The sequence below is a fragment of the Microtus pennsylvanicus genome, chromosome 9 (assembly GCF_037038515.1).
Source record: "Microtus pennsylvanicus isolate mMicPen1 chromosome 9, mMicPen1.hap1, whole genome shotgun sequence".
In the NCBI taxonomy this organism is placed as follows: Eukaryota; Metazoa; Chordata; class Mammalia; order Rodentia; family Cricetidae; genus Microtus; species Microtus pennsylvanicus.
Window position 1 is genome coordinate 28,632,262 of NC_134587.1, and position 12,267 is coordinate 28,644,528.

At 46.9% G+C, this 12,267-nt stretch overlaps 1 protein-coding gene across 3 annotated transcripts in view; it reads right to left on the minus strand.

Moving 5' to 3' along the window:
- Lypd6 (LY6/PLAUR domain containing 6) overlaps nt 1–12,267 on the minus strand; it is a 116,564-nt gene that overhangs the window by 45,303 nt on the left and 58,994 nt on the right. Inside the window, exon 1 of one of the 3 annotated variants that reach the window (XM_075985260.1) lies at nt 6,426–6,486. The exons of the other annotated variants lie outside the window; for them this stretch is intronic. The gene's annotated coding sequence lies outside the window, so the exon portion shown is untranslated. Of the gene's footprint in view, nt 1–6,425; nt 6,487–12,267 lie in introns of those variants that run through there. 3 annotated transcript variants of the gene reach the window in all.

Genomic DNA, 12,267 nt, shown 5'->3' on the forward strand with positions numbered 1-12,267 from the left:
CAAAGATCTCAGATCCAGTGCAGCTTGGCCTTCTGTGACCCTAAGTACGCAAGCATCTGCTGAAGCACTGCCCCTCACTCCAGGACTGCAAGTTCGTGGTTTTGTCCTAAGGAGGGCTCTATCCTAAACATCTGGACCAGTGGACCCTGGCCAGAGGAAGGCAAACAACATAGTTCGTATTTGTGCCAACGAACTTGCTTTCCTAGCAGAAAAGGTAGGTTAATGAACAGAGCTCCGTGCTATCCTCCTTTCGCAAGCCAGAGTCTTCAAAGAGGGGAAGATGGCAAGCTGACAAAGCCAGGGAAGTGGAACTGGGGCACAGAGAACCATCGGCCACACAAAAGCCTTCCTCTGGGCGCTCGCTCTAGCGCTGATTTTTGGGAAATCACCCAGGAAGGACCACTTGAAGGAACAGCGCGGGGACTCCTCAGCCAACAGACAAAAGAAGGGCCTAGCTCGAGATGGCTTGTCTGTTAGCCAGCTTAAGAAAGCACAGGGAAACACTCCATTGCATCATGTTAGCTGGCTTAGAGGTCAGGGACTGGACCGCCTCTTTCTCCCTCTGCTCTGGATGGGAGGTCCTGAAGGACACCAAAGTGACCCCTTACAGCCAGAAGCCAGGCTGTGCAGAGGTAACTTGTGGCCAGAGGTCTCTCTCGACTTTAGGATTATCATGAGGATAATAGACAGTGTGTGGCAGGCAGATCAGAGCAGTTGCAGGTCTAAGGTGCCCTGAAGCCACCCAGCCCAGGCTAGACCTTGCCACAACTCTGTAAGCCTGAGTAAATTCCCTACCCCACCCTGAGCCTCAGTCTCATCCTCTACAGGAGGGAGAAATCACAACCCAAAGCTCCTCCAGGTCTCACAGGATTAACAGGGGTGAGGAACTGAACAGACTTGGGTCAATGCTGACACTTGCTCGCTGGATAATGGAATTCTCAAAGCTGCCTGGGGCTGTTGTGGAAGGCACCTGGCTGCCCACGGGGCATCAACGCCCTGCTGGGAACTGTTGGCTTTCCACTCTGGAAGCCAGCGACCTGTGACGGGTTTAACAGAGGTATTCAGTAGCCCCGAGTTCAATGGAAAGATGCCAGGACGGACAGGAACAGTTTCTACCAGCTGTTCTAGCTCTCTCCACGCTAAAATCAGTGTCCTTTGTTGAGGACAAAAACACAGAGCGGGTGAAATAAGGCAGATTCAGGAAGGTCTAGGCAGAACCTGGCAAATTTGAGAATGTCTTTTCCTTAAAGGAGGAGAGGCCTCAGCGACACAAGCAGTCCTACCATCAGTGGTAACAAACTATTGCTAATTAAGATTGCTTACGCCTATTCAGAAAACCCTACCTGCTCCTTCATGCATAAAGCCCATAGCTAGCTTTAAAGCTAAATGAAAATTGGCAAGTAAGGAAAAATACATTAAAATAAAATGAGTTCATTCAATACAAAGGAAACTATCAATGACGCGTTCATTGGGCAGTAGTTACCAGTGGGTGAAGATGAATGTCTCTCTTCCAGCACTGGTCTTTTATTTCCCGTCCCTCAGCTCATGACCTGTAGAATACTCTGGCAATGGAGGTCTTTCACCCCCACCACCCTCACTGTCTAGGCTTATTATGACCCTGTGTACAAATGAAGAAGGCAGGACACCAACACACACACACACACAGAGAGAGACACACACACACACACACACACACACACACACACACACACACGGCAGAGAGCTGGTTCAAGGGTAAGAGACACTGCTTCAGGAAGCTCTGTCCTTAAGGAAATACAGTATCTCCGGAATGGGGCGACGGAGGAAGGGTGGGAATGAGGTAATGTTTCTGGTAGTCAGTGGACAACAGAAGGGCCTGAAGATCTCCACAGCACCTGCTGGAGGGAAGAGATCACTGAACATGATTTTGGCAGTTCCCGACAGCTTCTATTCTGGAGTTTGGCAGAGGAGAGACTTGGGTGGCACTTCCTGGAAAAACGGGGGCTGGACCTGGCGGGGAGTCACAGTCAGGTAAGTGTGTAAAACGCTGGCAAGGGGAGAATAAAGGGGAGGGGAGAGCAGGTGGGAGGGGGAGAATGAAGAAGACTCCCTGGTGGGGAGAGATTCAGCAATCAGTAAGCACCTCTGACCTTAAAGTCCAGGCAGTTCTGTGGCAGTAAAGTTTAGAAAACTTTAGGGTGCTTCTCAAGTTGTTAGCAAGAGGAAACAGCCCCAAAGGCCTTCTGTTCTTTCACAGGCCTGGCAAACAACACCCAGTTCCCAGTTGCACTCAATTAAAGAACTGCTGAGCCGTCCAATAAAAGACTGAGAGAATCCTTTATGCTACCACTGTGAGCAACGGTGGTAACTGAGGGCAAAGTCTTGGTAGTGACGTAAAAGGTACCAAGGTTTCCATCTTACCTAACTTTCTCTGACAGTGTTCACAGAAGGAAAAAGCGGGCCTGGGTTGGGTGCAAAGGAACATACAGCAGTGTGGTCCCCAAAACAGAGGAAGGGTCACGATGCATTCATCTTAAATGCATCTGTAAAGTTGAGGCAACCTACTTCTAATATCCATACCAGTCAATCTGGGTGGCTATGTAGGATCCTGCAAGGTCTTTCTCCTGTGGGTGAAGGGGGAAAATCCGGCCTGAGAGTGAGGTGCAGGGAATTAGAATAGAGGCAAAGGAGGTCGGTCAGAGGTCCTGGAAGGACTTGGGTTCCGTATGCCTCACTCCAAGTCCTACTGTTTACATCTACAGCTTCTACATACCCAGCTGGCCTGAGTGTGCACAAAGCCCTCAAGCACCCAGCTGGCCTGAGTGTGCACAGAGCCCTCAAGCACCCAGCTGTCCTGAGTGTGCACAGAGCCCTCATGTACCCAGCTGTCCTAAGTGTGCACAGAGCTCTCATGTATCCAGCTGTCCCGAGTGTGCACAAAGCTCTCAAGCACCCAGCTGCCCTGAGTGTGCACAGGCACTGGTGTGGGTAACAAACTCTGTGATCCTGTGTCCACCACCACAGCAGAATGAGGGCTGTCTACCAGGGCTGTCTTCAGTGATGGGCGTGGCCACCGCGGGAGCTACTAGCAACATGACGGTTGAGTAACTGAGCTGTTCAGTGAAGCTTAATTTAATTATACTTAATTCGTAGTTTAAGTTAAAAAGTCACTCACGAAAAATAAACACCACAAGTGGCTAGTGGTCACAGTATTCGGTAATAGAGCTTGGAGTTAATAATAAATGAAGAAAGTCACTTAAAACTGGGACTTTGGAGTCAATTAGGATATAGGTGAAGTAGAATGGTTATTATTGATCTAAGTACTCACACGTTAATTAAATCAGAAATACTGCACAGCTGTTTCTAGGGGTGTTCCTCAAAGTTTGATCAGTTTTCTTCTGGAGTCAAAGGGAAGTAAGGAGACCTAGGGGTCAGTATTTGAAGGCTGCCACCGAGATTTTGTGCTTGCCTTTCTTCCTCAGTCCATGGCTAAAATCTGAATACATTCAATTCTGTCAGTTATCTTATTGGGTAGCTTATTATTTTTTAACCCTAAGTTAAGCAGATGAGGAAACTAAGGGAGGGCGGACCTAGTCCACCTGTGACCCAGGTACAGCGCGGCAGAGCCAAAGTCTGGAATCCGGCATCCAGGCTTCATATGGCATTTACAGCATACTTTGGTCTTGCATCCATTAGAATGGAGGATAGCGGGTGTCCTGCTCAGTTTTTCTTGGATGTATAAGACGGTGTCACTCCAGGGGTGTAAGCCCATGTCTTCTTGTTGACATAACACAATTCCCAAGGCTAGGGAATTTGCAAGGGACATCTGTTTTGATCACCTTCTGGAAGCTGGAATGTCCAAGAGCATGGCTACTGTTAGTATTCAGGCATCTGTACTGGCCTGCCCTTGGGATCCTGACAGGATATGTCCTCAGATGTAGCCACTAAGTGAACCTCCTGTGCACATTCACTACGTTCCCCTCTCCCTCTTTCCCCTTCTCTGTCTCTCTCTTTCTTCTCTTCTGATTCTCCTGATCCCAGAGGTCAGTCTCTCCTCCCTCCCTTTATCCATTCACTTTCCCCCAATAAAAAAAAAAAAACTCCACCTGTGTTCTATCGCATGGCATCTTTCTCTCACACACTGCACTGCTTTTTCTAAATTACAACAGCTATAGCATTTAAGATGGACCTGGAGATTACATTATGAAATGGAAGATAGTGAAAAGCAAGCAAGCACGTGCAAAGAAAGGTCAAGCCACATTCGTGGGACAGCATCAGCCCACTCACACGGGTTGTCTTAGTGTTTCTATGCTCTGATGAAACCATGACCAAAAGCAACTTGGGGAGGGAAGGGTTTATTTTACTTACATTTGCATATCACTGCTCATCAGGGCAGGAAGTTAGAGCAGGGTTTCAAACAGGGTGGGAATCTGGAGGCAGGAGTGGATGCGGAGGCCATGAGGAGTGTTGCTTACTAGCTTGCTCTCAGGCTTGTTCTGCTTGCTTTCTTATAGAACGCAGCCCCATCAACCCACAATGGGTTAGGTCCTCTTCCATCCATCACTAAGATTAAGAAAATGCCCTATCGGCTTGCCTACAGCTCAGTCGTTTGTATGGAGGCATTTTCTCCGCTGAGGTACTTTCCTCCCAGATGACACTAGTTTAGCTGGAACACAAGGATAGCTCTCATGATCTGCTCACCTGTAAACGTCTCACTTCCCAATACAGTACAATGGCAACGGCAATTCAACATGAGTTTGGGAGGAGGCACTGAATCTACACCAAGAGGGAAGTGGCCATTCATCTCTAGTTGGTACAGAGAAGGCATCTGAAGCCTGGGAACCAGGAGGATGAAGGAGACAAGGCAAAGTGAACCGCGGTGCTCTGGACTCTCAACCTGCTAGTCCGTTTTCCCCGGACCATCGATGAGCTTCCATGTCTTTCTTAGATCACTGGAATCAGTAGGATGATGGTGGACAGGGATGAAGGACACAACAAGGTTGCAAGACGCAGAGGGAAGCAGTGTTTCATTATACGTGGGAAGTTGATCTCAGGCTAACATTGCTAGCATGGGTGCAAATTCCTATCTTCATAAATCAAACTGCATGTTGTATTATAGAGCTAAATCCCATGTCAATCCCTAACTGCTACCTACTTCAGACAGTTCCAAATGTTCATGGTCTGACAGAATGCTCAGAAGCATCCTTGTCTTTTTAACACATGGTCTATTTCCCATGAGCTTTTTAAACTCTTCAGATGCTGAGAGTAAATACCATACACTTGTTCATATGGTTGGATTACTAAGAGTTTTAGCCCTTCCCTTGGAACTGTACCGCACAGTGATGGTTAAGTATGATCCAGAAGGTCTGGTGTCCCTGCTTGCAATCAAGAGAAGGGAAGGAATACTACTTCATCCTTTCTTACTATAAGTTCTGATGAAGCCCAAAGATCAGGTAAAATTAGATAACACCTGAGTGGCCTATACTTCACAGAGTTGGTTTCTGCTTTCCCTAAGCCTGTGGACTATTTAATACATTACAGATCCAACACCTCCCAGTAGCAGCTCAGTGCCCATGGGGGGAAAAAAAAACCCTTCCAGGTCCATTATCAGTTAAGAGAACTCATTCCCTTCATCATTATTTATTCTGCCTGCTAAGTCTTGGGCCCAGTTCTAAGTTCTAGGGCTACGGAGGAAACGCAGCAGATGAACGAGGTATTTGATACTGCGCTCCCATCTGTATCTGGCTTAGCCCAGCTCTGAATTTTTGAAAGAAAAAAAAAAACTGGCTCAATAAAATTAATATTAGGGTTCTGCTCAAGAGTCAGCTGATTAAATACAGCTCATTACCATCTCTGGCCCAGCAGAGCTCAAGTGTCTCTTAGAGGCATGATCGCTGAGAACACTTTACAATGCAAGAGCAAAAAAATTCAGCCGACGGATTTCTTTCAGAGTACCTGGTAGAACTCAAAAAATCCCAGGACTGTGCTAGACAGGCATTCCCCCAAGGCACGCAGTTTTACAAATGCTGCTTTCTAGATGCTTCTCAAAACAGCCTTTTCTGCCGGGCGGTGGTGGTGCACGCCTTTAATCCCAGCACTCGGGAGGCAGAGGCAGGCGGATCTCTGTGAGTTCGAGACCAGCCTGGTCTACAAGAGCTAGTTCCAGGACAGGCTCCAAAACCACAGAGAAATCCTGTCTCGAAAAACCAAAAAAAAAAAAAAAAAACCCAAAAAACAAAAAAAAACACAGCCTTTTCTTCACCGCTCCTGTAGCCAGCACTTTGCTCTCCTCCTTTCCCTTTGCTTAGACAGCGCGATAGCGTCTCGACTCCCCTCAGCCTCTGGTTTCTCATCTTTCCTATCTTTCAATATCACAGTCCTCTAAAACAGAGACCTACTAATGTAGCTTTGCAGCTGGAAGCCACCTTTCGGGGCTGAGTGCTTACAGGATATCACTTAAATTCTTTTCCATGATTACTTGGGAATGCAGAGCTGACAGCAGGCCCCAGGGGAATTACCAAAAACGGCCACTTGGATTCCGGAGCAGCTATGCCATCTGTGGTAAAGCAGTGTGCCCTATTGGAGAGTCATCTCCTGGCACACCTCTGCTCCTGAGTCCTGTGAAAGAGAATGCTTGATCTTAAGATGCCAACACTATTTTAAAAGCTCAAACCCAGGGGCAGCATAGCCAGTGATGCCTACAGTTTGGAAACCGCTTGCTCACGAGGCATGAGATCCTGCATACCACAGCATCTGCCCAAGACCCCCTGCATAGACAAAAGACATAGGCCTGGGACCAAGTCCGTGTGATCCTTTCTGGATCCCACACTGCCCTGTCCAGTGGTGGCTGGCAATACAGAATGCTGGACCAGCCTTCTAAACAGCTTGGCTCCAAAGCTATCAGCTCCTCAGACAGGATCGGGCACTGTCCCTCAGAAGGTGTGAGTGAGGCCTCTAAACAATGCAGTTCCCTGAGTAGGAAGAACCTATGGGCCCCAAACCAGAGCAAAGGAGCCAGTATGGCTTCTCTTACGGATACTCCCATTGGCTCATAAGGGATGTTTCACTGCCCATCCACCAGACTCTGCTCTGGGAAGTCCCAGGAGGTATATCTGTGGCATTGCGCATGACAAGCATTCCAGGGAACAAGCCATAGCTGCTACGATAGCAGCTCTTTATGCCCAGGGACCAAAAGAATACCACAGTGCAGGAATGACCGACCCAAAGTAGCAAGAAGAGTCTCCGTTGCACTCCAAGATGATGTGGGAATACATAACAAACCCACTGCAACTGGCGGCCGTCAGCACAGTGAACCTAGCCCAAGCAAGGCATGGCCACAAGACCCCAGTGCCCAGACAAAGGATATGATAGGCCAGCGGTTAGTGCCACTCAGCTGAGAGCCCCAGTCCATTGAGATGGAGGTGGTGATGCTTCTTAAATGCGAATGCAGAAAAGTCTACAAGACTCACAGGGTGAACATCAATAGCTGGGACCAAGGACATCACCACCACCACCATCAATTTCTAGGGAACTGGTCACAGATTCTGAGATTGCTGAAGACCCAGCTATCCATCATAAAGATGCAATGGACCAGCGTGAGGTCCCCTCCCCCTTAATTTATCCACATGTGTGGTGATCTGCAAAGGTCATATAGTGTGTTCTCAGAGTGTGGTGTGTGGACCGAGCTCAGGGAAAGGGGGGGGGGGATTTGGCAACTGTTCCAATTCCCCAGAGGCCACTGTTACTGAGCAAATCGATTCCCAGGCAATATCTGGGCTCCACAGAGTAGATAAGTGAACTTCACATCCCTAATGACCCCAGCCCGCACTTTAAAACACCCAAATTGAAACTATTTCATGTCAGCGAATATTGGGAGAATTTTAACAACTGGATTAAAAGGCCAATCAATTGGTAAATCCCCAGGGGAAGTGCTAATGCCAGGGAATAGATTAAGCATTTACTGATTTCAAGAGCAAATGGAAAGTGTAAATCTTCACAAACAAGGTGAGGAAAAGAATCAAGTAGAAGGCACAGGGAGTAACAGCAGAAAGATCATGGGGCCTGAGAAACCAGTGAGCTAAGTCTATGTACCACAGAAAAAATTCTCTTGTTTCCTATTGTCCCCCCGACCCACATTTTCTGTTTTCTCTATGCAGATAAAATGCAAGCTGTTCATCCATTTCCTTGAGTATAGTGTAATAATCAGACACTGAAAATGTGCCCAGTATTAGGGTGGAGGAAGAGACCAGAGGGCCTATGAGCATATTTCTTATCATTCTATGCTGTTTGCATTTTCTTACCACGAACAAGTATTCAAAGCTATATGAAATGTTTTCTGCAAGCTATGTTTAATTCCAGGCCAGCTTTCCCTACTATCTAGTCTATTTCTTGGTCAAATACGTCTAGTGCCCATCACTTCGTGAGCAAGTCAATTTATTTCGAATTATGTCCCATCCCACACTGCCAATCCACTTACTAGCAAAATGGATTTGAGAAGGCCTATAATGAAAGATTCATAGTAAGGCTGTTAAATAAAACAAGCAAATAAAATGCCTGGAAAGGAAGGAGGAATAAAAGGTCCCGGCATGGCACCTGACTGTGGCCCAGGAAGGAGCACGGGTCCAAGACTCCGGCAGAAACGGAAGAAGTCGCAGCATGATGGGACTATCATTCTTCTTGTCTGCAAAAAGATTTTATGCCAGTTTATCAAAGGAGACATTTTTACTAGGTGCTGATTCTAAGAGACATTCTGTCAGACACCTTGGGAACATCATGATTTTATGGCTGTGAGCCTAGCCGCTAGAGTTCTCAAATTTGACCTTGAAGGAGAAAGCTTGATCACAAAAGCTGGCTGTTTCCACTCTCAAAAATCCTGACCCACCCAGACGTCTGGGGGTTGGGGGGCAGAAGTAATGCGTTTCTGGCTGGCTTGATGATGACGCCGCTACCAACCACACTGGCACCACACGGACACCCTCGGAACTAAGACTGCCCATTCCACTATACCACTGGCAAAGGTTCTGTGCTGGCTTCTTGTTTGTTTGTTTGTTTGGTTGGTTGGTTGTTTGGTTGGTTGGTTTCTGGTTGACTTGACACAAGGTAGGGTCATCTGGGAGGAAGGAACCTCAATTGAGACAATGCCTCTATTAGATGGACCAGAAGGCAAGCCTGTGGGGTCATTTTCTTGATGAATGATTGATGTTGAAGGATACAGGTCAGGCCCTGTAGACAGTGTCACCCCTGAGGAGGTGGTCCTGGGTTATATAAGAAAGCAGGCTGAGTAAGCCATGGGCAGCAAGCCAGTATGTGGCATTTCTCATGATTTCTGCTTCAGGTTTCTTTTTTTTGGGGGGGGGGTGGTTTGGTTTGGGGTTTTTGTTGTTGTTGTTGTTGTTTTTCAAGACAGAGTTTCTCTGTGTATCTCTGGCTGTTCTGGAACTCATTCTGTAGACCAGGCTGACCTTGAACTCACAGAGATCAGCCAGCCTCTGCCTCCCTCAGCGCTGGGATTAAAGTTGCCTCAGCGCTGGGATTAAAGGCATGAGCTACCACTGCCCAGCTTCTGCTTCAGTGTTTGCCTGGAGTGCCTGCTGTGACTTCCCTTAGTGAGGGAGTTGTGGTGAGAGGTGTAAAATGAAAAGCAAAAAGCAACAACAAAACAAAACCTTTTCTTCCCCATGTTGCTTTAGGTCAAGGTGTTTTAACACAGCAGTAAGAATGCTACTGGGCAGGGGCGGTGCAGGATTTAATCCCAGCACTCGGGAGGCAGAGGCAGGAAGATCTCTGTGAGTTCGAGGCCAGCCTGGTCTACAAGAGCTAGTTCCAGGAGAGGCTCCAAAACTACAGAAAAACCCTGTCTTGAAAAACAAAAACCAAAACAAAAGAATGTTAAGATGGGTTTATCAAGTGGTTCTGCTAAAACTCTTAACATTGGTATCTCAGGTTATTTTTACTGAACAACAACCCAGTAAACGCATTTCTATTGCTAAGGGAGGCAAGCATGCCCTTCTTACGATCTAATCAGAAGGGACCTGAATATGGCCGTGTATATTACCCTCCTTAACACAGACACGTCACACCCTCTGAGCCAACAGTGCTTAGATAGATGCTCATCACGCAGTTTGTAAAATTCTGGTTTGTTAACAATAGCCTCGCTTCACCCGTAAAGCTGCTTTCCTGCCAGCACTCAAAACACATTGTAATTGTAAAAGCAAAAACCAGTGATCTTGGGAAAGCTCAGTGGGTAAAACTGCAGTCACCAAGACAGACTCCCTGATTTAATGCCCCTGGTGCCCACACGGCAGAAAGCAAGGAGCAGCTGAAAAAGTTATCCTCTGACTTTCGCAAGCACACACACACACACACACACACACAATAAATACACACAAGAACCAAGTGCCTTTGGAGAATCTGCAATCTTTTTTCTTTCTGCTGACATGTGGAAGGAAGAAGAACAACTGGTCCAAGAATTAACACAGACCCTTTCCCCGGAGAAGAGAGACTTGCTTTTAAGACAAACTGCATTGCTTGTCTTGAAATGATCCCTGAGTCAGGGACACCTGAACCACAGCGCTCAAGTCCACACCTGAGACCACTTGTCCCTAAATTCTACTTAGTCCACAGCTGTCAAAAGCACTTAGTGCCACAGGAAACAAGGGGCGCATTTAGCAGTTGCATCCAGATACAAACCACAGACAAAACCACAAACACTTCAACACTCACAACCGGCCTGATTTATAAAAGTACAAAGAGTCAGAAATAGCCAGGCACAGTGAAAGCTGCAATCTCAGCAAATAGGAGGCCAGAGCAGAAAAATCCTGAGACCGAGGACAGACCTTGACCTACCTTGCCTCCTGAAGTGGTGCAGGGGGAGGGGATGGGATGGGGTTGGGAGGTGGGCACTCTCAAAAACAAGCCAAGCCAAGCCAATACATTTGCAGATATATGCATATACCCCAGAAAGGTTCAGAAGAATGTAAGAATTTCTAAAAGGCTAAAGTATTTCTAAGGCCTTTGAATTCCAATACATTAATGAGTTTTCAAAGACCGAGTTCAACACATTTCAGCTAAGCCCCCGTTGTATGATGCCAAGCACTATCTCGAAGCTAGGAATAAGCTTGCAGAACCTAACATCTCTTACGAGTGTAATAAGCACTTTGGAAAGCAGGATACGGGGAAAGTGGTAGCTGGATGTGTGGCTATGGAGTACCATCTGGATCAAAGGAATGAACACACTTAACTTCTGGAGCTCACAGGCGTTCTGCAAAAGATATGACTTCACGACACGCACCCGAGGAGCCAACGTCAGTGGGAAAAAGATGGGAACGGTGAAAGGCCCTGAACCAGGCACTGAAGGCTGCATATGCAAAAATTAGTCATACTTCTTCATGGTACACTGAAAATTTTGCCCAAAGAGGCAACTTATGGCCCAAAATCCGCTTCCCAGAATTCCTTCCGGAAGTGCCCACGGCAGTTCTTGTTCCACATCAGCAGCAGTCACTCCCAGGCTCCTGGAGACATCTCTCATTCAACCTTTGCTTTCCCAACATTGCCATTCACTCTTCCTGGTGCTGGAAACTCAGACAAAAGCCCAAGAGTGTAGCTGCTTTTATGAGGAGCATGAAGTACAGGGACACGGGCAGGAACTATTAGAGCCACCTGCCCAGGACCGGCCACATCCAGGGTTTGCATTGGGAGAAAAGTAAATTCTAAGTTACTGTTTGACATGAGGAGGCAGTACCCAGAAAACCATCTCATATACACAGACAGGGCTATGTAAAAATTGCCATTTATTTTTCTTATTTGCATGTGCTGAAGTCAGTTTTAAATTTTAGGGCACACGACAATATCCAAAACCAAGCTATCTAAATCCTTTACTCTTACCGAAATATGGACTTGAGACTGTCCTGACATCTCTGTTGAATTCTGTCCTAACCGGGGAGCAAACATGCTGGCGAACTGTGTAACCAGAGTTTAAAGATGACAGTTAACCAAAAGCTAATAAGCTTGGACATGGTGGCATCAACCTGTTATTCCAGAACTTGGTGGCTGAGACGGGAAGGACATTTGCTCAAGGCCAGCCCAAATGGCACAACGTGTTGGAAATGTCACAAAACACCAGGAGGAGGTGGAATGAAATAACAATAACTAGTGCCGTTTAATTTAGAGTTTCCTCCAAAAACCAGTTCATCCAGATGCATAATCCCAAACTGTATAGTTCTGCTTTAACATTTGCTCTTCAGCCTACGAAAATAAAAACTGAGCTATGGACATACACGGATCTTCCCC